Source organism: Nycticebus coucang, chromosome 12 (assembly GCF_027406575.1).
Source record: "Nycticebus coucang isolate mNycCou1 chromosome 12, mNycCou1.pri, whole genome shotgun sequence".
Classification (NCBI taxonomy): domain Eukaryota; kingdom Metazoa; phylum Chordata; class Mammalia; order Primates; family Lorisidae; genus Nycticebus; species Nycticebus coucang.
Genome location: NC_069791.1, coordinates 23004692 through 23029061, shown reverse-complemented (window position 1 = coordinate 23029061; position 24370 = coordinate 23004692). Strand labels below are relative to the sequence as shown.

Below are 24370 nucleotides of genomic sequence, written 5' to 3'. Positions count from 1 at the left end.
AAAATCTGGGAATGCGTTTTGCATTATTTTAAATGACAAAAATCCCACAGTATAAATACTAACTGTGCAACAGGACAAAACACATAGGCAAGGGGCAAGGTGGCAAACAGACATAGTACTTGATGGAGAAAATGACAGACAGTGAGCAGTATTTCCAAGTTCATCTTAGATCAGGAAGGCAAATTTATTGTATGCATTTTTAAAACTCCACTGTAGTGGAGAATACACTTTTTGAAAAAAAAAAAAGGAAAGAAAAACATCCATAATCCCATCTCTCAAGAGACCAACACAGACATACAGACAATGAACACAGAAAGTACATACTATTCTCTATAAAAGAATGATCACACCCTATGGACTATTTTATAATCTGCCGTTTCTACTTGAATATGTCCTGAATATCTTCTCATATTACTTTACGTCTACATCTTTAACAGCTGCATAATGTTCCACTTTACCATCATTTCCCTCCTAGTTTGTAAAGTCTAAAAAAAGCTCTCTGACAGCATGTTAAAATGTTAAGCCAGGCAACTAGTAATTAAATCAGTTCAGCAATGAACCTTTAAAGTATATATGGAATCATTTTTAATTTCAAAAACAAAGTTCAACAATGTGACACCTTAAACCACACGATGTCCTTGGATTTGCAATTTTTATGACGCAGAGTTCAAGTCTAACTTCATTTGGAACAGGGATAATACAGCTGTTTTAAGAGAGGAAAGGTCATTTCAAGTTTGCTGAAGACTGCCATCTAGTGCTCCCTTTCTTCCTGTTGGATGTGAGAAGATCTCTGAACAAGTCAGTTTACAAGGATAGAGAACATTTAACGATCTGGACTCACTAAGTCAGGTTTTAGATACCCAGTAACTTTTTTTGGCTTGCATGTCATTCGTATGGTACCAGCCGTGCCCATTAAGGAAATCAATTGTACTGTTCAGCAGTCTTAGAGACAAAGCGAGGCACAGACTCAAAGGAAGAAGCAGTCATTTATCATCCTTTGCTGACCCATGCAATTAAACATGACCTTCAAATGTGAAACTTACTAAATGTGGAATGTAAATGTCTTAGCACAATAACTAAGAAAATGCCAGGAAGGCTATGTTAACTAGTGTGATGAAAATGTGTCAAACGGTCTATAAAACCAGTGTATGGTGCCCCATGATCGCATTAATGTACACAGCTATGATTTAATAAAAAAAGAAAAAAAAAAAACAAGACAAATTAACTCCTTTGTGGCGGCATAATGACTCGAACAGATGGATCAATAATGGGAACATATCACTCTGCCAAGCTTCATGTTCGAGATGACCAGTGTGGCATTTGGAAATTCTGCTCAAGACCGTACGGCTGAAAGATTATGTCATCAGCTAAATAGCACAGATTCTGCAATTAGAGCTGCCCAGATGACATCTGCTATCGACTGGTCACTGACAGACCCAAGGCATTCCTTGGTGAATCAATGCAAAATCAATGTCCCAGTATGGTGTTAGGTGGCAATGTGCTAATGGATAAGTAAACCTTCAAGGAAGGCAAAGCAAAATAGGCCTCAGCCTTATTAGTGCATTAGTCAACCCGAATTGGAACAGTGCCCAGCCACCTGAGCAGTCATGTCCACCTACCTGAATTACCCTGGATGTTTCAATGAGATACAGTTCCCTGCCTTGAGTCATAAATTTTTACTGTGCACTATTAAACAATTTTCATATTCCACGCTTAAGTAACTGCCTTCCAAATGGGGTATGAAGTGATTTTTGTGATAAAAATCACAGGAGTCCTAAAGTATGGAAGAAGTAATACTGGTTTTACGTAAAATTCATCTGGCAGCTCAACTGATCAAAACAGTTGTTTGATTTCAGCAGCTCACAGGATTATGATTAGGTAAGTTTGAATGGTACTCGTGTGTCTCTTTCTAGAAAACATCTAGTTTATTCACAAGTAAAATAAATCCTTTAAGAAAGTTCTTTCATACTTACTTCCATGGATTTCCAAATCCAAATGCACATCTTAAGAAAAAAATTTCATATTCAGTAAGTTCTTAACCCTTAACATATAACCTTCACCATATCTAATCAAAATGAAGAAGAAAATATTTAGCCTTCATTTAAAACAACTATTTTGTATACCTGGAAGATTATTTTCACAAGCATTTACATATTAATGTCAACAATAATTTGGTTTAATTTAATATGCAATAGTTTGTGTGAATGTAGCTTTGATTTTAAAGGTTGTCTTAGCAGATGCAAAACCTTTCATTTCCTAGGCTTTATTACACAAATCCCCTCAAACTGCCTGTCAAATTCCACCTTCACCTGGCCACTGAGAACTATAGAGTGAAATATACCTTATTTGGCCAGGCTCATGCCTGTAATCCTAGCACTCCAGGAGGCCGAGGCAAGGTGGGTGGATCACCTGAGCTAGACCAGTCTGAGCAAGAGCCTGACCCCATCTCTATTAAAAACAGGAAACCTAACCAGGCGTGGTGACAGGTGCATATAGTCCCAGATACTTGGGAGGCTGAGGCAAGAGAATGGCTTAAGCCCAAGAGTTGGAGATTACTGTGAGTTGTGATGCCACGGCACTCTACCAAGGGTGACAGTGAAACTCTGTCTCAAAGAAAAAAAAATGTATATATATAGCTTATTTAAACTGTGAAAGGTGGTAAACATAATGAATTGGTAATTCTTCTCATGTGTTAATAGTATAAAAGAAAAAATGCAAATAATTTGGGCTTCTCCATATTCTGGACCTGCTGTGAAGTTTCACTGTCAAAAAAAGACCAGTAAAAGGGATTTTTACGAAGAGGCATTTAGGAATAAAATTACAGGCTATTTTTTCCTCCAAGAGAATACAAAAAGAAGCTATAGGAAAATGCCCATGTAGCTTATGTTGTATAGTTCATTAAAACAAAATCCTTGAAGGATGGAACCAGCCAGCACAAATCCAGCCTTTATCTAAAGCTGGTGGGGATCCTATGGCTAGCCTGGTCTGAAGAAATAGATAAACTCCCTGGTCCCAGGCTTTGGGCTTGGAAAAAAGCAGAGATTCTGATGGCTTTTCAGATTCATCTCATGGGATGGGAGCTTGCATTGGTTTTACAGGGCAAGAGTATAAACCGGAACTCAGGGGTCCTGGGAGTTCTGGTCGTGATGGTAACACACAGCCTCATGCAAGGATTTACTGCGCATCAAAGGGCTTATTTGCTAATTGAGGCCGATCTCCTTTCCTCCCATTTCTCGTGTACCTGCAGGAACACAACCCCCAGTCCTGCCCCACTACCCAGTAAAGTTCTGAAGGATACGGATTAGGGGTTTTATCATGGAACTCCCTTTTCTTTTCCCTGTCATCTGACTACCCCTTTCCTTGTGAAATAAAGGACTATGTCTATATTGTGTTTGAAGTCTTCAATTAAGTATTTGTTGAATGAATACAGGCATGTGAGATAAACTTTAAGTGTAAACAATTTGGGCAGATTTCACATCACAATTAATCTTAAAAGATACAGAAACATTTGCAAGTTTAAACAGTTATTAATATCCTAGACAATCTTCATCTATACTATGGAATGTTTAAACATAAAAATGCTGTTTTAGATTTATCTGTAGTCCTCATTTTTCTTTTATTTTATTGTATTTATTTTATATATTATATATATATATATTTTTTTGAGACAGTCTTCCTTTGTCAGCCCTGGCAGAGTGCCGTGGAGTCATAGCTCACAGCAACCTCAGACTCTTGGGCTCAAGTGATCCTCTTGCCTCAGCCTCCCAAGAAGCTGGGACTACAGGCACTTGCCACAACGCCTGGCTATTTTTAGAGGCAGGGTCTCGCTCTGGCTCAGGCTGGTCTCAAAAGAACTTGTAAGTTCAGGTGATCCACTGGCCTGGGCCTCCCAGAGTGCTGGGATTACAGGTGTGAGCCACCACGCCCGACTTTGTGTTTAGCACAAATTTTTTAAAAATTGAGAAGAACCCAAAGACTAAAAATCACAGGGCCTAGCACAGTGGCTCATGCCTGTAATCCCAGCACTCTGGGTGGCTGAGGTGGGTGAGCCGCTTGAGCTCAGGAGTTTGAGACCAGCCTGAGCAAGAGTGAGACCCCATCTTTACTCAGAAGAACTACCTGGGCATTGTGACCAGTGCCAAGTAGTCTCAGGTACTTGGGAAGGTGGGGCACGAGGATCACTTGAACCCAGGAGTTTAAGGTTGCTGTGAGCTATGATGACCCCTGGCACTGTACTCCCAACTCTCCATTCATTCCTATTCTAAGTACCAGAAGTAAACCACAACTAACATTTAGCAAATACACAATCTTACAGAGTCAGCAGGTCAACCATGTAGAACGTCAACCCCAAATCACAATTCCTTACATATTTAAAAAAAAAGATGTTTTTTTTTAATCAGTTAATCGAGGGAGTCCTTGGGGCACTGGAGAATTGTTTCTTCTTAAAAGCACTTGGAGGATTCTGATCACTAATCAGTCTGTACTCCCACTGGGAAATTCAATGGCTGAATAAATAAAAATACTCTGTGGAGTGGCTTACTAAAGAAATGAGAACAACATCCAAGGGCTGCTTTAAAATAATGGAATGAAATAACAGAATTACTTCAATGGGCATTGCCATCAAGCCAGGGCCACTGAAAGATGTGTGCTTAGACCAGATGACAAGCCTAAGTTCACAGCAGACCAGTCTTCCCTGGGTTTGGTCAGAGCCATACTCACGGTCTCTGATTTACTTTTCTCTGTTTTGGTTCCATCTGGCCAACTGCAATTCTGATTATATCATCAGTTCTTCACACATAGGGGTTAAATTGTTAGCTTCTACTAACACAAATGGGAGCTGGTGGCTCATGCCTATAATCCTAGCATCCTAGCACTCTGGGAGGCTACGGTGAGTGGATCTCTTGAGCTCAGGAGTTCCAAACCAGCCTGATCAAGAGTGAGACCTCCATCTCTACTAAAAATAGAAAAACCAGCCGGGTGTTGTGGCCAGTCTCTGTAGTTCCTGCTACTCGGGAGGCTGAGGCAAGAGGATCACTTGAGCCCTAAAGAATTTGAGGTAGCTATGAGCTATGACACCATAGCACTCTACCCAGGGTGACAAAGTGAGACTCTGTCTCAAAAAAACAAACTACAAATAGGTGACTGCAACATCGTCCTTAACAATTGGAAGCCTAAAGTATTTTAAGATAAAAGAAAGGTGAAGCAAAAGCAATTGTTCTTTAAAATTACTATCTGTAGCCATGGTTGCGCAATCGGGAAGATTTTTCTAACCTAGCCAAGGAAGTGATACTATTCCTAAATTTAGGACTGACGAGAAAAATACATTATTATTTATTCCTCAGTATTGTATAGATTTCTCCTATCTGTGGTTTTCAAACTGTGTTCAAGGAGCCAGGATCCCCATCTGTCAGGAAGGAGACAAGAGAACTGACAGTCTGAGGCTACCAGCAGGAGCTTAGGGTTGCTGGGTAGAATACAGGCTGCCCAGCTTGACTTGAATTTCAGTTAGACAACCAATAATTTCCTAGAATATGCAATATTGAGGACACATTTATACTAAAAATATATCCATCGTTTGTTTGCAATTCAAATTTAACTGGGCCTCTTCTGTGTGTGTGTCATGTTTGTAAATACGGAAACCCTACAACAAACTCCCTTTATGTCTCCCAACAAAAGTAGCCCTACTTTACACGCCAGGGTTCCAGATATTCTTGTATTTGATAAAAGTGTTCAACTTGCAAAAAAAGTTTGGAAACTGCTTTACTAAACAAATATGGCCAACAATCTGAACCCTCCTGCCTGTGGACTTCCTATCAATAAAGCAAAGTGCATCTGGCTGTTGTGAAAATTAATGAAAGCTTGTAAAGCTCTTTGAAATTGGCATGTTCAAGCACATATGCTACAAAATATTTATCACACGCCAGACTGCCTGAAAACACACTGATTGCTCAGTGCACAACTAGATGGCAGAAGTTCTAAAAGATGTTAAATCACAATTTTAATATGACCACCTTGAAGAATCGCAAACTAACACAGCAGAACCTTCCAACCCAGGAAGTAAGTTTACCTTTGAAAAACAAACAAATCAGCATGATTTGCTTTTAAAAGTAGAGTACTTTATCCATACATAACAACCCATTGTGGATTTTTTTTCAGCTGATTCAGAGCGTTTTTTTTGTTGTTGTTGTTGTGTCTTGTTTTAAAGCAGGAGTTCAAGAAATAACAATCAGGAAGTGAAGAAAATAGTTCATCTCCTATGAGTCTATTGTCTGCTATTCCTTCTTGGTAAGGTTTTTTAAGATTAAAAAAAGGTTTTAGGAAAACAAATCAGAGATACCAACACAGTAAAACACATCTGGAGGCCACTTGGTGATGTTCAGGCTTCTTTTTTTCCCCCAACCATTAGCTTTCACAGAAAGCTCTTCCAAGACGAAAGTCAATGTCACAAAAGTATAACATTTGTTACATGATGTTGTCTAAACATGTGAGGCTGAAATTCAAACCTGGCAGTGAAATTTCAGAGTAAATAGATTGTGCCAGCGTAACAAGGAAAAGACAGAAGTATAAACACCTGGTGGGTTGGCCAGATAAATGCAACATTTAAGGAAGAAAACACAGAGCTCTTACTCAGAAGTGTAAAGCTAGCCACAGACAAGGAAAGACAGGATCACGATGAAAGCTGTGAAAAGTCATCTTATTGCTGATTAAACTGGGTTTTATAAAATCCCTACCCAAGAGCGTAATTGCCATTCCCTGAGCATCAAGCTTGCCTCATGCTTCCTTCCTTCTTACATACTCTTCCCTCTGCAGTTCTAAAGTTGGCTTGGCCAACTCCTGTTTGGTCATTAAGATGCAGCTTAAGCATCTCTCCCTCTCTGAAGCTTTCCTTATCAATCCACATAGACCCATCGCCTGCCACCTTTTCCTTTGTGCTACAGCTATATCTAGGACACTTCTCTAGTCCTGCCTTTACCAAAATACATTGCCAGGAATGCTTAAATGCCTTCCTTCCTCACAAAATGCTGAGTTTTTTTAAAGGCTGAACCACTCTGATTTAATACTGGTATTCTCCCAGCCTGCCATAATGCCAGGCAAACCACAGGCAGTCAAAAAAGGTGTTTTGATGGGAAAATGACCCCTCCTCTCCGCAAATTGAAATAAAAATGGGCAAGTTTGACATTGAATGGTTAACACGCATGCATTTATAAGTGCAATTTCTCCGTACTTTTCAGAAAAAGGAAAAAAGGCAGAGAATAGGCGCAACAGTCACCATCACTTTGAAATGAATACGTGCTTAAGAAAACAGGCAAAAGATGAAAGGTTCTGTATAACCATTTAAGGAGCGGGAACAACAGAAACCACTGTGAATTGTTCTTCAAGAATCTCTGCAAAAGTGTGCCAACTGCACCCTGCAGGGCTAGCCTCCGGACCAAGGGGCACAGGTGACTTTCTTTCCATTCCACTCTCCAACAGTCTGCTGGGAAGGCCCGCAAAGGTGTCATTAAGAAATGGAATGCCTTCCCAAGGTACTTTCACACAGTCATTACCATCTGATAGTGTTTGATCTTTGAGTCATGGCTGAAGTGACCCAGATTCAAACTGGTTATTATTAATGTCACATTTATATCGTCCTTCCTATTGGTATGGTGCTTCAGAGTCACTTATGAATCTGCTGGGAGACACGTCACAGCTCATTGCTGTGCTCCTCTGAAAAATTCACAAACTCGATTTCAGATATGATACAGATGGTATGATACTTCCCAGGGGGCCGCTTACAACTTTGGGCTCAGCCTAATTAGAACGCGAATAAGATCCCAGGTCCTGAGAATTTACTGAAAAGTTAGAGACTAATTAATCACAATGCTCCTAAAAGGAACACTTGGCCAGCGGGTATGGTGATAACATGCCAGCCTGTGTTACCCAAGATGAATATATAGTTTCACTACCTAATGCATATTTATGCCAGCTTTTATCAGGGGAGTGCAAGAGATAGAGCTCTCAGGGTTTTTGAAAAGTTTAGGAATGTAACTAAAATGGATGTTGAGTTATTTTTTATTTTTCACCAAATCCTCTCCTAAACCTCCCCAAATTAATTATAATTTGGTCAACAGACACACATTCTTTAAAGATAGTTCTAATCACTATGTCTTTATACAAGTGAACATACTACTTTGGGTTCTAAATTAAAAATAATTTTCCATATTTACTGTGCATAAACACAGTACTTACATTTGTAATTTTTACTGTGCATATAAGCCTTCCATGCTGTAACCACATTAGATAAATAATTAGCTCCTGGGGGAACTGGAGTTTGGTAAACCTCCAGTTTTGTTCACCTAAGGGGAACATTGTCTGAGTAAATGGCAGGCTTACTGCGAAGGTCACGACTACAACTTGGACTTTATCTTACAAATGCAAACAATGGAATCATGTTGTATGTGCCCTCATATTAATCCAAAATAAATATGAAAGAATTTACTCTTTAATATCACTGAAATTTTTTAGCCATCCGATTGAACTGTAATGTAACCTATTAAATGAGACTTTTGGTAAGGGGGAAGTATAGATTCTCTTGGGGCTTTAAAACATAACTATTGTTGAATTCTGAATTGACCGCATTGAATAATAAAGCTGTAAGACGTACCTGGCTAATGTGAATAGTTGTGAATAGCTTATTACATAATTCTAGTCAGGGATTCAAGTAATGATAATGATGAGAATAATAATAATAACAGCTCACATTTGGTACTTATTATCAATCCCCCTGAAGTTATGGCCTCCAAATCCAGTATTTTAGAATCAAGCAAATTTTTAGCTTAAAAATTATCAGCCCCCTCATTTTGCAAATGAGGAAACTGAGGCACCAAGTGGGAAGAAGTCCAGAAAATTGAGCGACTCATCCAAGTTTACACGAAAAGTTAGTTGTGAGAGAGGTGATAATATTTATGAAATAATTATCATTATTATATTTATGAAACAATAAAACATCATCTTTCGGGCAGCGCCTGTGGCTCAGTCGGTAAGGCGCAGGCCCCATATACCGAGGGTGGCGGGTTCAAACCCGGCCCCGGCGGAACTGCAACCAAAAAATAGCCGGGCGTTGTGACGGGCGCCTGTAGTCCCAGCTGCTCGGGAGGCTGAGGCAAGAGAATCGCTTAAGCCCAGGAGTTGGAGGTTGCTGTGAGCTGTGTGATGCCACGGCACTCTACCAATGGGCCATAAAGTGAGACTCTGTCTCTACAAAAAAAAAAAAAAAAAACATCATCTTTTGGTACAATTTTGGGTAAGCCACAAGTGTGGCTTACTTTCCATTTCTTTGTTCTTTCTTTCTAAAATTTTAACTGCAAACATTCATTTATTTAGAAACTGCCAAGCCAAAGCTCCTTAGGAAGCATCTTGAACTAACAGGCAGCTTCCTCATCAGTACATTGAAATAACTTTGGTTAGACCCGCACACAAAGATGCCGTGAAGATGAATGAAATGAACCGGAAAGTGCTTTGTGTACTTCGGAGGTATTAGTCTTATTAAAGTAAAGAACTCCCAAGTTAAAACATGGTAATTTCTGGACAAATAAGTTGGCTCAGCTTCTTAATAGAAAACTGACTCACTGCCAATTTAGCCCTGGAATCTGAGACACTAAAATAATAGTTTCAAACAACTGGGTTTCCTAGCAAGCTGGGTGAAATCACTTAGAGGATTAGCTTTTCACCCCTGGAATTTAAATCAGGAGATTTCTCGAGTGAAAGACAGTCTGTCATCCATGTTTTAACATACATGACAGAATCACAAACCCCTCTGAAGATGCTACCTATGAAAAGGAAGTCACATAGCTTCCGTGTTGCAAATACTTAACTTCCTATTAATATAGCATCCCTTTGTTGTATGATTACATTTCATTGATCACTTTGGGGTGGAGAAAAGGAAGGAGGGATATTTGATCAGCTTTCTCCCTCATACTCTTATCACGTTTCTCCGGCTTTGTTCTCATAAGAGGGCAAACAGCTCAGAAACTCCATTTCAGCTGTAAAAAATCAAAATCCTAAAAGCTCCAAAGAAAAAAAATCTCTACCTCGTTTCTAAAAAATTTTTGCTCAGATAAAAACAGAACTAGCTACTATTTGTCTTTATTTTATATGTAACCATGAAAGTGGTTCACAAGTGCCTAACCCGTAAAATCAGAGTTGCCCTATTATAAGAATGAGATTATAAGCTTAGAACTCTCTTTCTTAGCACTAAGTGTTATTAGATTGGGAGCAGTTATTCATTCTGCAGATATTAAGCACCTACTGTGTGTGCCAGGCACTACTCTAAAAGCTAAAGATAAATCAGTAACAAAATAGTACAGAGGCATCTTCCTGGAACATGTAGCTATAAAAAGTAAATATCAATCAGATAGTGACATGTGACGTGTGCTATGGGACAAAAGCACAGCGGGTTAAGGGGAGGGGTGGGTGGTAGCTGGGAGAAGGCAGGGAAGCTGCTATTTCATACAAGGTGATCAGGGAAGTCTCTTCCTACATTAGATGACTTTCTCTTTCTTTCTTCTTCTTCTTTTTTTTTTTTTTCCAGACAGAGTCTTACTTTGTTGCCCTTGGTAGAGTGTAATGATGTCATAGCTCACAACAACCTTGAACTCTTGGATTCAAGTGATCCTCTTGCTTCAGCCTCCTGAGTAGCTGGGACTACAGGCATGCACCACAACACTCAGATTTTTTTTTTCTTTTTAGAGACAGGGCGTCTCACTCTTGCTCAGGCTGGTCTTGAACTCCTGAGCTCAAGCAATTCACCTGCCTCAGCCTCCTAGAGTGCCGAGATTACAGGAGTAAGCCACCACATCCGCCCACATCAGATGACTTTAGAGCACAGACCTGAAAGGATGGATGAGCCACGATCCCACCCATCCCTTAGCTTGAAGTCCAGCACAAACAAGATTAGCTGTGAAACTTCAGGGACATCAAACCTACAAATATTAAGGCTTTATGTAAGACTCAGAAACAGCTCTCAATTTATTTCAAATGATCCTTAAACTGTTTAGCTACAGCTTAATCTTTTTCCTCATTAAAATGCCTCATAGTCACATAATGACTAAAAGAAAGAGTTTCCCAGTTACATTGTATAAACAATCCAAGTAGATAATTCAGGTAGAAATTTCTTCTCAGGCCCTGATTATTTGATTTGGCAAAGGGCATACAGTAGGGGAAAATGTGCTGAAGCTAGCTGATTTTGCTACTGCCAGAGCCTGTACAGTGAAAAAGTTCAAAAGCAATTGGACGGTTATCCAGTCAAGTTTTAGAAGGGCCAGTTTTTGGTTTCTTTTTTTTTGGAGTTTTTGTTCCAGGGTTGGGTTTGAACCCACCACCTCCAGCATATGGGACCGGCACCCCACCCCTTTGAGCCACAGGCACCACCCTTTTTTTCTTTTTTTTTTTGAGATAGGATCTCTCTCTGTCACCCAGGTCAAACTGCAGAGGCATCAATATAGCTTACTGTAGTCTCACACTCCTGGCCTCAAACAATACCCCTGCCTCAGCATCTGGAGTAGCTGGGACTACAGGCTTGCACTACCACACCTGGCTAATTTTTCTATTTTTTGTAGAGACAGAGTCTCATTCTTTCCTAAGTTAGTCTCGAACTCCTGGTCTCGAACTCCTGGCCTCGAGCAATCCTCCCATCTCTACCTCCCAAAGTTCTAGGATTCCAGGCATGAACCACACTGTCTGGTTTATATTAGCCAGTTTTACAGTTCTTTTTAAAATCAAAAACAACCACCGCTAGCCCTCCCTCCACAAGAACAGCATACAACAGCAACAATAACAATAACAAAAAAATCAAGTTAATTAGTGAAGTATCAAATGTCACTTTTTACTTGTACTATGTAGACAGAGCGTAAGCGTAGTCGGCACTGGTAATATCAACTGGTTTAATTTTTTTATTTGATCTGTATATGTTCTAGTAACAGCAATAATTGATAATGGTAAGAGATCCTCAAATTTTCAAAGACAGAAGAAGAAAAAGCAAAGAAAGAAAGTGAGCAACAAACTCTTATAATCAATTTTCACAAAACCGTTTAACCAGAATGGTTAAATGTGAGAATTTTTCTGTGAGTGATAAAACTTTCAGATATGTTACAGTTATTATGAGAAAAACTAAGTTTATCATATTTTATTGAGATTCTCTAATTTATGTAGAATAAAAAATATATATACATTGTGGATATGAACCTCTGTATAGCATAGATATAGAAAGTTGTTTTTTTTTTTTCTTTTTTGCAGTATTTTGGTTGGGGCTGAGTTTGAACCCGCCACCTCTGGCATATAGGGCTGGTGCCCTACTCCGTTGAGCCACAGGCGCCATCCTAGACAGTTTTAAAGTACTTCATATGTTACGAAAGATATGGCATGGAATCATTTCTATAAAAGAACTGAAATATTTCCTGGCTATAAAAAGTAATTATAATTATCTAGTTTGAAGATTACTTTATTAATCAAAAAAAAGAGAATTGGTATTTCCATTGTTAGAAGCCAAAGGGCTTAACGGCATAGATAAATAAATACATCTACATAACACTGTCTATAAGAGATTTGTATTAGTAAAGATCTGTTTAAATTTTTTGATCTTTGCAATTCAAAACCTTTAAAAATAGAATTTAAAATTTTAATAAAGTTATACATATGTCAGAAAAGTTTATGGTGATGAGACTGAGTACATAAAATATTTTTAAAATTAACACATATGGGATGACCACAGAAAATTGAAATTCCTTTGTTCTACAAATAGGAGAGCTCAAAAAGTAAGGAAACACAGTAAACTTTCTCAATAGTTAATTATATTTTGAATTATATGGTCAGTATCTTTTTTGTCAAACTTCAAATACCTTTCCAGGCAAAAATACCTCCAAATTTATTTTTATTTATTTTTGTGATTTACAAATCACCTTTTTTTTTTTTCAGTTTTTGGCTGAGGCTGAGTTTGAACCCGCCACCTCTGGCTATGGGGCTGGTACCCTACTCCTTTGAGCCACAGGCACCACCCCAAATCACATATTTTTTAAAGTTTCATTTTGTTCACTTTCTTTAAATTTCCATGTTGTTGACAGTTTAAAGCCAAAAATTATATAAATCTTCAGTCTAATCACATTGCTAGAAACAAAACAATTGGATGGCATTAGTAAACCTTACACAGAGTAAAATTTTAACCAGGAGCTTACTTGATGCCACGTAGGATGTGGCACATTCCATGCCTTATTTCCTTTTACTTGAGAGCATACAAACAGCACCTCCTCCTTTGGCTTGTATCCAAACACACAATGCCTTAAAAATAATTCAATACCTTCAAATTCAAGGCATTGAGGCCAATTGTTAATCTAGAGGGGGAAAACCCCACAATAAATACACTATGGGATATGCCCAAAGTCTAGAAACGTAAGAAAAATAATGTATGTATTATGCTATTTTTCAGATGAACAATTATACTCATTGTTTTAAATTTGGAGGTAGCTTACCTGAAGAGTATCTGGCAGCTGATAAAAAACATACTGAGTATATTATTTGAGAACATAATGAACATTATGCTTTTAAGAGGCTTCTTGATCTTTGGTGCTTGTCTGTCTAGTGTCTACCATGTACCAGGCACTGTGTTAGAGCCGCGTGCCAAACAGGTCCTTGTGATTGTCATCTACTCACAGACACAGAACACAGATTCTGGAGCTAGGTTAAAATGACATCCATAATATTTTGAAAGCAACATTAACAAAAAAAGTAGTCACTAAGAATGAATGAATGAACAAAAGAGGAAGAAAGGAAAAAAGGAAGGAGGGAGGGAGGGAAGGAAAGAGGAAGGAGGCAGAGGGAGAAAAAGAAAGGAAGAAAGAGGGCAGCGCCTGTGGCTCAAAGGAGTAGGGCGCTGGCGCCATACTGGAGGTGGCAAGTTCAGACCCAGCCCTGGCCAAAAAAAAAAAGGGAAGAAAGGAAGGCAAACACTTCAGCCTAGTAGGGTTAGAAAGATAGCATTTTTCAACTGGAAGGCAATCTTAGATTATTCTCTAATTTAGCAGATAACAATAGTGCACTGAAATCACCTGAGAAGCTTGTTCCAGCTAAATGTGCAAGACCCCATACAAACATGCCGCACTGAAATTTCTGTAAATTCGTGTTTTGAAAAGGCTCCAAAGGTGCTTAGGATTTAATTTGTTGATTGATATGCACTAGTTAGTTAATTTTTTTAATTTTTTGATTGGTATGCACTGATCTAGCCTAATTCACTCATTTTACATCTAAAGAAATGGAGGGGCTGGGCATGGTGGCTCACGCCTGCAACCCTAGCACTCTGGGAGGCTGAGGGTGGTGGATCCCTTGAGCTCAGGAGTTCCATACCAGCCTGAGCAAGAGTGAGACCCTGTTTTTACTAAAAATAGAAAAACTAGTCGGGCGTTGTGGCACCTATAATTCCAGCTACTTGGGAGGCTGAGGATCACTTGAGCCTAGGATCCATCCTCAAGAGGATCATTTGAGCCCAGGAATTTGAGCTGTGAGCTATGATGACACCAGGGCACTCTACCCAGGGTGATAGACTGAGACTTTTGTCTCAAAAAAAAAGAAAGAAAGAAAAGAAAAGTAAAGAAAGAATAAGAACTGAGGCCCAGGGAGGCTGAGAGACTGCCCTAAAATCACACAGCTATTATACTACAGTCTGAATTTTCTGAAAACCTTTTTCTTAACATAGACTTTTTTTTTTCTGCACTATTATAGCACATCACTTCACTACTGTAAGAGTAAGATAAATGGGCTCGATGCCCGTAGCATAGTGGTTATGGTGCCAGCCACATACACCGAGGTTGACGAGTTCAAACCTACCCTGGGCCAGCTAAACAACGACAGCTGTAACAAAAAATAATAGCTGGGCATTGCGGCAGGTATTGTGGTCCCAGCTACTTGTGGTCCCAGCTACTTGGGAGGCTGAGGCAAGAGAATGGCTTAAGCCCAAGAGTTTGAGGTCGCTGTGAGCTATGACGCCACGACACTTTACCAAGGGGGACCTAGTAATACTCTGTCTCAAAAAAAAAAAAAAAAAAAAGAAAGAAAGAAAAGAAAAAGAAAAAAGAAACAGGATAAATGGACAAAGTACTTTGTCAAAAGTTACAGAACCAATGTGAAGAAGTCAGTTTCTACAGGAAGCACAAACACAAACGTAACAAAAGGACCCATCATACCTGCAGTGGTGACCTGGCTGCTTCCTGCCTAAACTCAGCTGGTTTAAAACACTCCCACACTAATCGCATCATTCCGTCAGTTTCTCATTTCCACACTGCAATGAATAATAATTTTAAGGTCAAAAGGGGGAAGATTTTTCTGGTTTGTTCCTTAAAATTCAGAAGGTTTTAAAAAAACACATTTCCAGCACCTCAATATAGAGAAAGCGTGGTTTGCTTTTAACACATTTGGCAGGACTTGAGGCCACTTTTTTTGGCTATTAGCCTGCCAAGCTGTTTAAGCTTATAGAAGGCCCACAAAGGGAACTTACATGATTAAGTTAGTTAAACACAAACATCTTCTCTGTATATTTTATTCCCTCTCTCCACATTCATGAAAACATAAAAGGCTAAAGCATTTCAGAACTAGGGGAGGGGGCCAAGTTATTTATCACATCAACTCCCCTCTCAGGCTTGTGTAAATAAGAACTGGGGCCACTCAATGAAATTATTCATATGATCCTAGCAGTGAACAAAGCTTAGCATCAGAAAGCAGTTCAAAATTCCTACGAAGCATATGTATTTTCTTACAAGAAACATCTGTGATTCTCTAATGCACTTCAGACCTAACTTTATCTCCTTCTAAAAATTATGTAACATGGATATACTTCTAGCCCTGAACATAATTATTAATTACAGAGTCACAGAAGAATTTAAAATGTCATCTCTTTTTGATATACATTATAGCAAGTATTTTAACAACTAGAGCACTAAACAGTCTTCCTTATATAAAATCTAAGTTCCCTAAATGGTTTGCAAGAGATATTTTCAAGCAAAACAAAAATACCACACTATCTAGCCTGTTTTCAGATCCTATATTAGGAACTTAGATTATTCAAGCATGTAATATGTAGCATTGTTGGAAATATCAATTACAGTTTACAAGTCATGAGTTTCTTCAGAAGATTACTGTATTATTTGCTTATCAGTAATACAAAAGAAACAAAAGAAGAAGAAATGCCCTTGGTGAACTGATAACATAGCTTCCATCGGTTTACTATTATTAGACTGTGTGTGTGTACACACACAGAAGGCAGCATTTTAACTAGGGCAGAGGAGTTGGCCAATATAGAAAAGGGTTTTAATAGACTTTCTATTTCAACCATAGTTACTGTGGGTTTTGTCACTATAGCAATGGGCCTGGGTGGGGTGGGTATGTCTGGCAGGCTTAGGGGCGCTCAGCTGGTAAAGTAACATAAACCTCATTTTACCTCTAGTTGAGCAAATTTCCTCCAAGTAGGTTTGCTTCATTGAAAGACAGTTCCAAGGATCAAGAGGCTTCAAAGGAAAACTCAAGCATCGGTTTGTGGGCCCTTCTTCACAGTACACTGCTATACTAGGATTAACCTCCCACCTTCTCCTAGATTTGATCAAAGGTCCGGTAGCGTTAGTTACTGGTAGTGCATTGGATGTAGGCAGTGACTTAACCTCAAGGATCTCAGTCACTCCTAGCAGCCTGGGTTAATTTCAGCTGTCTCAACAAGGGCTACATGGCATTTACAAATTTAGATTATACTGCACTATTTATTACATGATGGAAGATGTCCAAAAGTGCCAGAAGAGATGTTGGCATTTCTGCAAGTCAACTAGTGTTCAAGCCAAAGAAGCACTATATTCTATAGGATGTTTTTGCCAGGATTGGAAGCGCCTATGTGAAAATACCTTAATTAGGACCATCTTAGCACCTCGTCCATTGGACACCCCCTAGCTCTAGGTGTTATGTTTCAGGTGGGACAACGAACTGTCCTGGAAACAGAACTCCTCAGTCTTACGCCCAATCCATTCACTCCAAGTCCTAAACATGTATATTTTCTTATTTTTCAGATTTAATAAGTCCACTATGTCTGATAGCTACTGAAAGATTTAAAGCACCACCATTTAAAAAGGTTTCAGTGTTCAGAGATTTCAAGGTGGGAGACTTGGAAGGTTTATTTCCCCTAAAACGGTGAAATGATTTGCTGGTCCGTCCTACTCCCGTTATAAGAATATTCTTACTGATGTCTCTCTGCCCTTGTAAGTTATATATATATATATTTTTTAAAACACCTCTTCATGGACCCACAAACAGAAAAATAGAAGAATCTTTAAAAAGGACAGCATACCAAATGATCTCCAGTGACCTAAAAAAGATAATTATAATGACAGGTCTCTAAAGAGGAAAAGAGGGAAATGTGAAAACATTAGCAGCTTACAACATGCTAGCAGATAACCTTTTCCCCTTTTCATCTTTGGTAAATCCAAACTTCTGTACATTGTTTCTTTAAAATTCCTTTATTAAAATGTCTGTTGTGGTTGCTGAAAGCAAACAGCCATCCTAGAAAACTAGAGTCAATATTCTATCAGGTTAAGTGGTGGCTACTTTATATTAGACTTTTTTTTTAAGGCAACAAAAATGGGGGGAAAGGTGGTTATAAAAAAACATCACAGGAAACCAAATAGCCTTTATTTAAATTAAAAGCAATCACAGCCTGACTCTTGGAACACACTTTGAAATGCTTTTTGGCATGCAGCTGCTACATGCCGCCAATATTGTGTGTAATTGGAAACATTTCAAACAGAATTGTTACCAAAGTCAAAGACCATAATTGCAAGCCCTAGGATCTGTGCCTCTGATAAAAAGAAGGGCAGCTGAGCCAGAGCACACAGCACGCAGGAGTCTACCTATGGGTCTGCATCTAACTGCAATATTCTCGTTGCATTACTGACAAATCTTTCTTTCCAGAGATGGATGAGAAAAAGAGGAGACAGAGAGAAACATAAAGCAAAGCAAAAGCTGCTGGGCGCTATAAATCAGCAGCCGGGACAAAACTCTTAGAAAGGAGTCCATGACTTCAGTACTAGAACAACTGAAATAACACAGCTCTAACTTTTTTTTTTCTGAAGTGTAATCCACCAGAAATGAAAGGCATCTCTCTCAAGAGTTTACCCCAAATCCACCAGTGAGAAAAATGCAACTGCAGATGAATTGGTCAGCTCATTTTTAGGATCACTTAGGAACAAACTTACGGACAGGGGGGAAGAAAGTTAAGTAAAGGTAAATGATGGCTACTTGCTAGTTTACAGCGCTAAGCTTTAAAATGTTTACATTGGCCTCTGCCTGGCTGACGTTTTTATTTTTATTTTAAATGTAAAATCTCCCTTTATGGGAGAATGAACCTAAAAAGGTTTGATCAGTTTAGGCTGGATGATCATTCTTGTTCCTGGAGAGGTCTCTTCAAAAATGACCAGAATGCATTTAGACTTCATTCTAAACAAGAGCACAAAACAGAAACACAGGAAGAATTATTACATTCTCTCTGAGAGGTCTGATCCCCTCTTCTTTCCTCTAGTAACTTGAAATATATAAATCTGTGTCATTCTGGCAAACAGAAAAGTGATCTGATCATTCTATCGTATCTCTGTGCCAGAAGTGTGGTGATATTAGTGTGTTCCAACGTGTGAAGCGTGTCTCTTTCCACTGTGCCTCCTTCAGGAGAGAGGGGAAGCGGGAAACAAAGGCTTACTTGGACACCTCTGCAATCTCAGGCCAGGCTTTTTTCACTGCTCTAAAATGTTCATTCACCAACATCCATGTAGTCAACCTCCTTTGGTCCTTTGGTTCAGCAGGACCATAAACAAGGCTTGTTTCTGGTTCCTGGGGGAGCTGAGACCTACGATTCGCATGTCCAGAGGTAAAGAGGTCTGATGCCCGGGCTGCTGCAGTTGCTCCAGTGCCCTCCGGGTCCTTGGCATTCTGTTCTGGAGCGCTGACTCCATATGCTGTCTGAGGTTTCGAGGAACTCAACGATGCAGCTCTTGGCACTGAGATTTTTGCTTCCCTCTTTCAATCCATTTACTCACACCAGCTTTCTAAAGATGTTAGTGTACATTCCAGTAATTTTTTGTTCTATGACCAGAAGATAAAGAAGTAAAGGTCCCTTAAAACACCAACCAACCAAGAAACCTAACTCATTCACTTCCCTAATTTCTTCTCTTTATTGTGGAATAATCACACATGGATCTAAGTAATTTTAATATTCTTTCACTAATAAGCATGAAATAATTCATATTATTTTACATAACCTGGAGAAAAAAGAGAGAGCTATTTTTCTAAGGTATGGGAGTCTATCCTAGTCAAATGACATCTTTAACACTTCCATGCACTGATGAGGGTCATTTTGACTATTTATTTATTTTTGAAACAGAGTCTCATGCTGTCACCCTGGGTAGAGTGCCATGGTATCATCATAGCTCACAGCAACCTCCAGCTCTTAGGCTCAAGTCATCCTCTTGCCTCAGTTTTTCTATTTTTTTTAGTAGAGATGGGGTCCTGTGCTCTTGCTCAGGCTGGTCTCAAATCCTGAGCTGAAGCAATCCACCCACCTTGGCCTCCCCACTATGACTTTTTAAATTATTATTTTATTTTTCAGAGATGGGATCTCACTATGTTGCCCAGGCTGGACTCAAACTCCTGGGTTCAAGTGATCCTCCTGCCCCAGCCTCTGCAGTAGCTGGGACTACAGATGCTCCCCACTATACCTGGCTTTTTACCCCTTCTTTAAAAGGAAAAGTTTACTCTTTACAAATTACTTTAACCATGGAATTAACTGCAGTAACTAGAATACAAGTAATGATAATCTTTACTGAAAATTGTTTCCCCTAATGTTAGAGACAACCTAAAACACAGGTAGAGATGATTAAAAAGATTTACTGAAAAATAAGTTTTAAAGATTTTTGTTTAACTTCATGAGTATTATAAACACACACTCAACTCTTTGTATTTTGTTTTCAAGTAATTAAATGAGACTTTTAGAGAAATTATCTTATGATGCTACTTTTTAAACTTGTATTTCAGCTGACTTTTTAAATTCCTTAATCAAGGAAACTATAAAGTTTTAATTTTTTTTGGTCTTTTTCGAGTTATATGAGAGAATATTAGGAACTAGACTTTTATTCATAAGACTTTAAACTTAATAGTTCAGCTATTAATGTTATAATGGTTCTTTTTTTCTCCCTAGCTGATATTAGATTTTATTTGGCTGACCCAAAATGATTCATTATGCCCCCCCCCATGGACAAAGAATTGTTCCACAGACCTTGATTATAAAAATATAATAAGCTTTTTAAGCTTCATTGGTATTACTGGCAGAACTGATTGAATCTGTCACTTTAGTAAAATATATCACTTTTCTTTAAAAAGCTATGAACCAACAGCTCACTCAGTGGTAAATCATCAATTAGTACCAGATTAAAGATGGAAAAATTAATTGACTAAGCCCATTCCCTTACCTCAATATGTCTATCTTTACGCACCATCCAGTTTTGCTTCCTCCCTCCCCCCCTTCCTTCCTCCCGTTTTTTCCTTTTGAGGCTTATTCATAAGAATGAGTCACTATGTCAGCCATGACTTACTAAACTTATAGATTTTTAAGTTCATCAGCAAGTGTGCAAACCCTTAACTGTAGGTAACATCCATTTATTTCTAGCATCTTTCAGTTTTAATATGTAGAGCGCATGCATTGTTAACCTTTAAATCCTTTGTATAAACATTTCTGGAAGAGCTTGTAAAACACCTCCTTCTGTGTTTCCTGACTGTCTGTTGATGGCCTTTAGAAACGCTCTGGTACCAGCAGGTGCTGTATTTTGCTTTCTTCAGGCTCCAGCTGGGCTACAATGACAGATTCCTGTCCCAGGCCAAACCCAGCCACCAAGGCTAGGACCAAGTTGGAGGCAAACTGAACCAGGCTCCACCAGACAGCAAGATAAATGGCTGCTGTTTAAGTTTAAAATCCCCTGGTGGGAGTCAATATTGTTCCAGAGAAAAGCCTTGACAAATATTGCGTCATCCTTATAGAGCTGTCTTGATTAAAGCAGAATCTTTGGATTAAGTTGATGCTCAATTCAAAATGTATCTATCTTGCTGTCATGGGATTTTTTTTCCTTCCTAGAGTCTGAAAACAGACATATTGTTGGGGATGGTCAAACAAGGTTGCTGCCTCCCAAGGGGCTAGAGTCCACTCCTGATAATAGAAAGACTGACACTGACACTTCACTGGGGATAATGGAGACCGCAAAGGCTTAGTGGGAAAAGGCCAGTTGTCACCTAAGTGACAGGCAACAGCTGAGCTCACACATCTGGAGCCGGACTAGGGCAAACATTAGCAGCCCTCACCCGTCTACACCTTGGGCCTGTCTGGAAAGACAGATGGAAGTTCACTTTACTCCAAAAGGACATTAAAAAATAGCTGGTGGTGAAGCAGTACGTCAATTATGTAACCCAACGGCAGACCCAGCCTTCTGAAGTACTGACTGAAGCGGGCAGTGCACAACACGGCACGCAGAGCAGACACAAGGTACAATTCGTCCTCGTACAACCCATCCTAAAAGCACATTTGCACGCATGCTTTTATAGCACAAACGCCTCTGAACTCCGCAGCAGAGGCGCGATTCTGACGTGTTCTCTTCCTTTAGGCTGGTTCCCACGGTGCGGTCTTCACCTTGCTCATGGCCGCAGTTCTGCCCTGAAATCCTTTTTACAATCAAGCAACCAAACGCGTTCGGCTTGTGATCCTGAACCCTCCTTAGGCAAGCTGGGACTCAGTGTGGTGCCAGCCGCCCCCCCCCCACCTCCCCACCCACCTTGTTCTTCAGCTTCCTGAAGACAATCTGTGGATAATTTTCCCAAAGTCCCCAAAATAACACTGCACTGCCAATAGTCAATAGCGGTGCGTTTGTTTTTCCTAGAGGGCAATGAAAATTTAACAGCTTTCTGCTGCATCCTGAGCCCCCGGTTCTGCTAATTACTAACATGCCTAGTTTCTTCAACTTTTTCTGTCTAAAGAGAGGAAGATACTCTCATTCTTTTCTAAATACGTGCTGCATTCGGAAAACAACATCGGGGGTGGTGGGGAGGCGTGGTGGGAGCCGCTGCACTCCTGGCAGAAAGCAACCGGCCCTTTCCCAGCGCGTTAGGAGAGAATCAGGACCCTGCCTCCGGACGCCAGTAGGTGACAGGCGATCCTAAGCGGCGGAGACAAACCAACGCACCCTTCCCTCCCAGCGCCCCGCAGCTCCCCGACTCTCCGGCCACTGATCGCGTTTCCACGCAGGAGAGAATCAAGGGGAGAGTTGGCTATGATGCAGCGGGCAGGAGCCATGCGGGCTGCCATCTGAAGCCCGCTCGGTGCTGCGCCCCGTACCTGCTTCCGCTGCCTACGTAGCCCAACAAACCGATTATGCCCTTCTCCCTTATTTCCTGCCACACCGATCCAGTCTGGGTGTCACAGAGCCCCCGCTGTGACAGCGAAGGTGCCCGGCCCTGGCCCTGCAGTGCTCTCCCCCACTCCCCGCCGCGCCGCAGCTCCCTCCGCAGAACCCCCCGGGGCCGGGCTGCCACTCACCCCGCGCGACGGAGAGGGAACTCGGCTGGACGGTCCTGGGTCTGCGGAGCCGCGATGCGCGGCTTCAGGGGCAGCTGAGGGTGGGCAACGCGCGAATCATGGAGAGCCCAGCAAGTCGCCGTGCGGGCCGCGCGGGGCTGGCATGTCCGGGGCGCGCTGTCGGGCGGCGGCGGCCGCGGGCGGCGGCGCTGGTAGCGGGCTGCGGGCTGCAGGCGAGTGCGCTCGGGCTCCAGAGCCCCGCGCCGCGGCGCCGCCGCGCACCCCGCCCTCTGCCGCCCCGCCCGGCGCGAGCGAAAACGCGGAACGCGGACGCCGCCGCCGCAGGATCGAGGCCACCGTGCGCGCGCCCACGCGCTCCCCGGCGCGGCCCCGGAGGCGAGGTCGGTGAGCTATGCGGCCGGCGCCGGGTCTGCTCCGCGGGCGGCCGGGCTGCGCTGCCCCCGGGTTACGCGCCAGTGGAAGTTCACCCAGACGTGGCCCAGGTTCTCGAGTGCGGCTGGGTCGTCGCGTCTGTCCCGCCCCCGATTTTATGCCTCCCTCCCTTTTCACAAACCTACAATCCTGATGAATTGAAAGGCAGGAAGGGTGAAGGCGGTGGGGGGAGACAAACCCAATTTCCTCTGATCAAACGGCTTGGGCTTGGGGGGTATCTATTTGAGTTCCTGTTCCTTTGGTGTGTCTATGGGGAGGGATAGTTAATTAAACGCTTAGATTTCTTCCGTCGCGCCTCGCCTCGCTGGGGACCCTTTTGGACTCGATCCTATCTCGTGTGATCCTACAAATTTCGTCTGAGTCTCTGCTCCGGAGCCAAAGGGTGATCTTTCAGAGCAAGAAGGCAAAGATTCAGCCTCTCTAGTCCGTTCCCTTCCCCTCTTCGACGGCCCCAGTCGCCCCGATGCCACACTCAGTGCGGGCAGAGCACGCCAGAGCCTCAGCCACCCCCGTGTCCAGAGTCCGACCCGACTTCGAACTTCACGCCAGGCTCAAAGCGTTTATTCCATCACGATGATCATTTTTCATTGGCCAAACTATTCTCCGTGTTTTCCTTCTGCCCAGTTCCCAGAGCTGGGCTCTCAGGCACATTCACCCACGTTGAACTAGGACTCAGCCTGTTAGAAACTTGTGCCCTGATATTTGTGTCACCTTCATTCTCTCCAGTTCCGGATCAGTGGAGTCCCACGTTTGTATTTCCCGGGGCTGCAGAGAGCAGACAGACAGCAGCTGGTGATCCCGCTTGACAGGTGTCTTGGCAAAGCTGGGGCTTCGTGGACCTCTCCACTCCTTCCACCAGGAGGATACTGTATTATCTTCTAGGAAGATGAGGATGTGTTTTTTTTGGGGGGGGGAGGTGTGATAGGGAGGGAGGTACTGATTGATGCCATTTTTATCCCTTTAAGAAAGATTAAAACTGCCAGGTTCAGAATTTTTCAGAGCACCAAGTCTCATCCATTTTCACTGGGAATAGAACAAGGGAACACTCAGCAAAAACGGAGCTGACAAAAAAGAAAATGCAAGGAAATAACTAAGGCAAATAGAGGAGGAAATGGTCCAAATCCAGGGAAACGTTTGGCCTGGGTGCTGTCCCTGCACTGCAGAAACTCTCTTCTCTCTAGATACCCAGGCAGAGTGTCTGAGTGCAGATCAATTCGGAAACAAGGTTGTTGCTTTTGAAATAACTCCATTTGCTGGTGGTGTTTTTAACTGATGAAGATCTGGGGAAGAACAAACCTGGCTGTCTTGCTC

General features: G+C 41.3%; 1 protein-coding gene across 1 annotated transcript in view; it reads right to left on the bottom strand.

Moving 5' to 3' along the window:
* PRICKLE1 (prickle planar cell polarity protein 1) overlaps positions 1–22826 on the bottom strand; it is a 108157-nt gene extending 85331 nt beyond the window's left edge. The window contains exon 1 of the mRNA XM_053557163.1: positions 22628–22826. The gene's annotated coding sequence lies outside the window, so the exon portion shown is untranslated. The remainder of the gene's footprint in view (positions 1–22627) is intronic.
* Positions 22827–24370: the final 1544 nt, after the last annotated feature.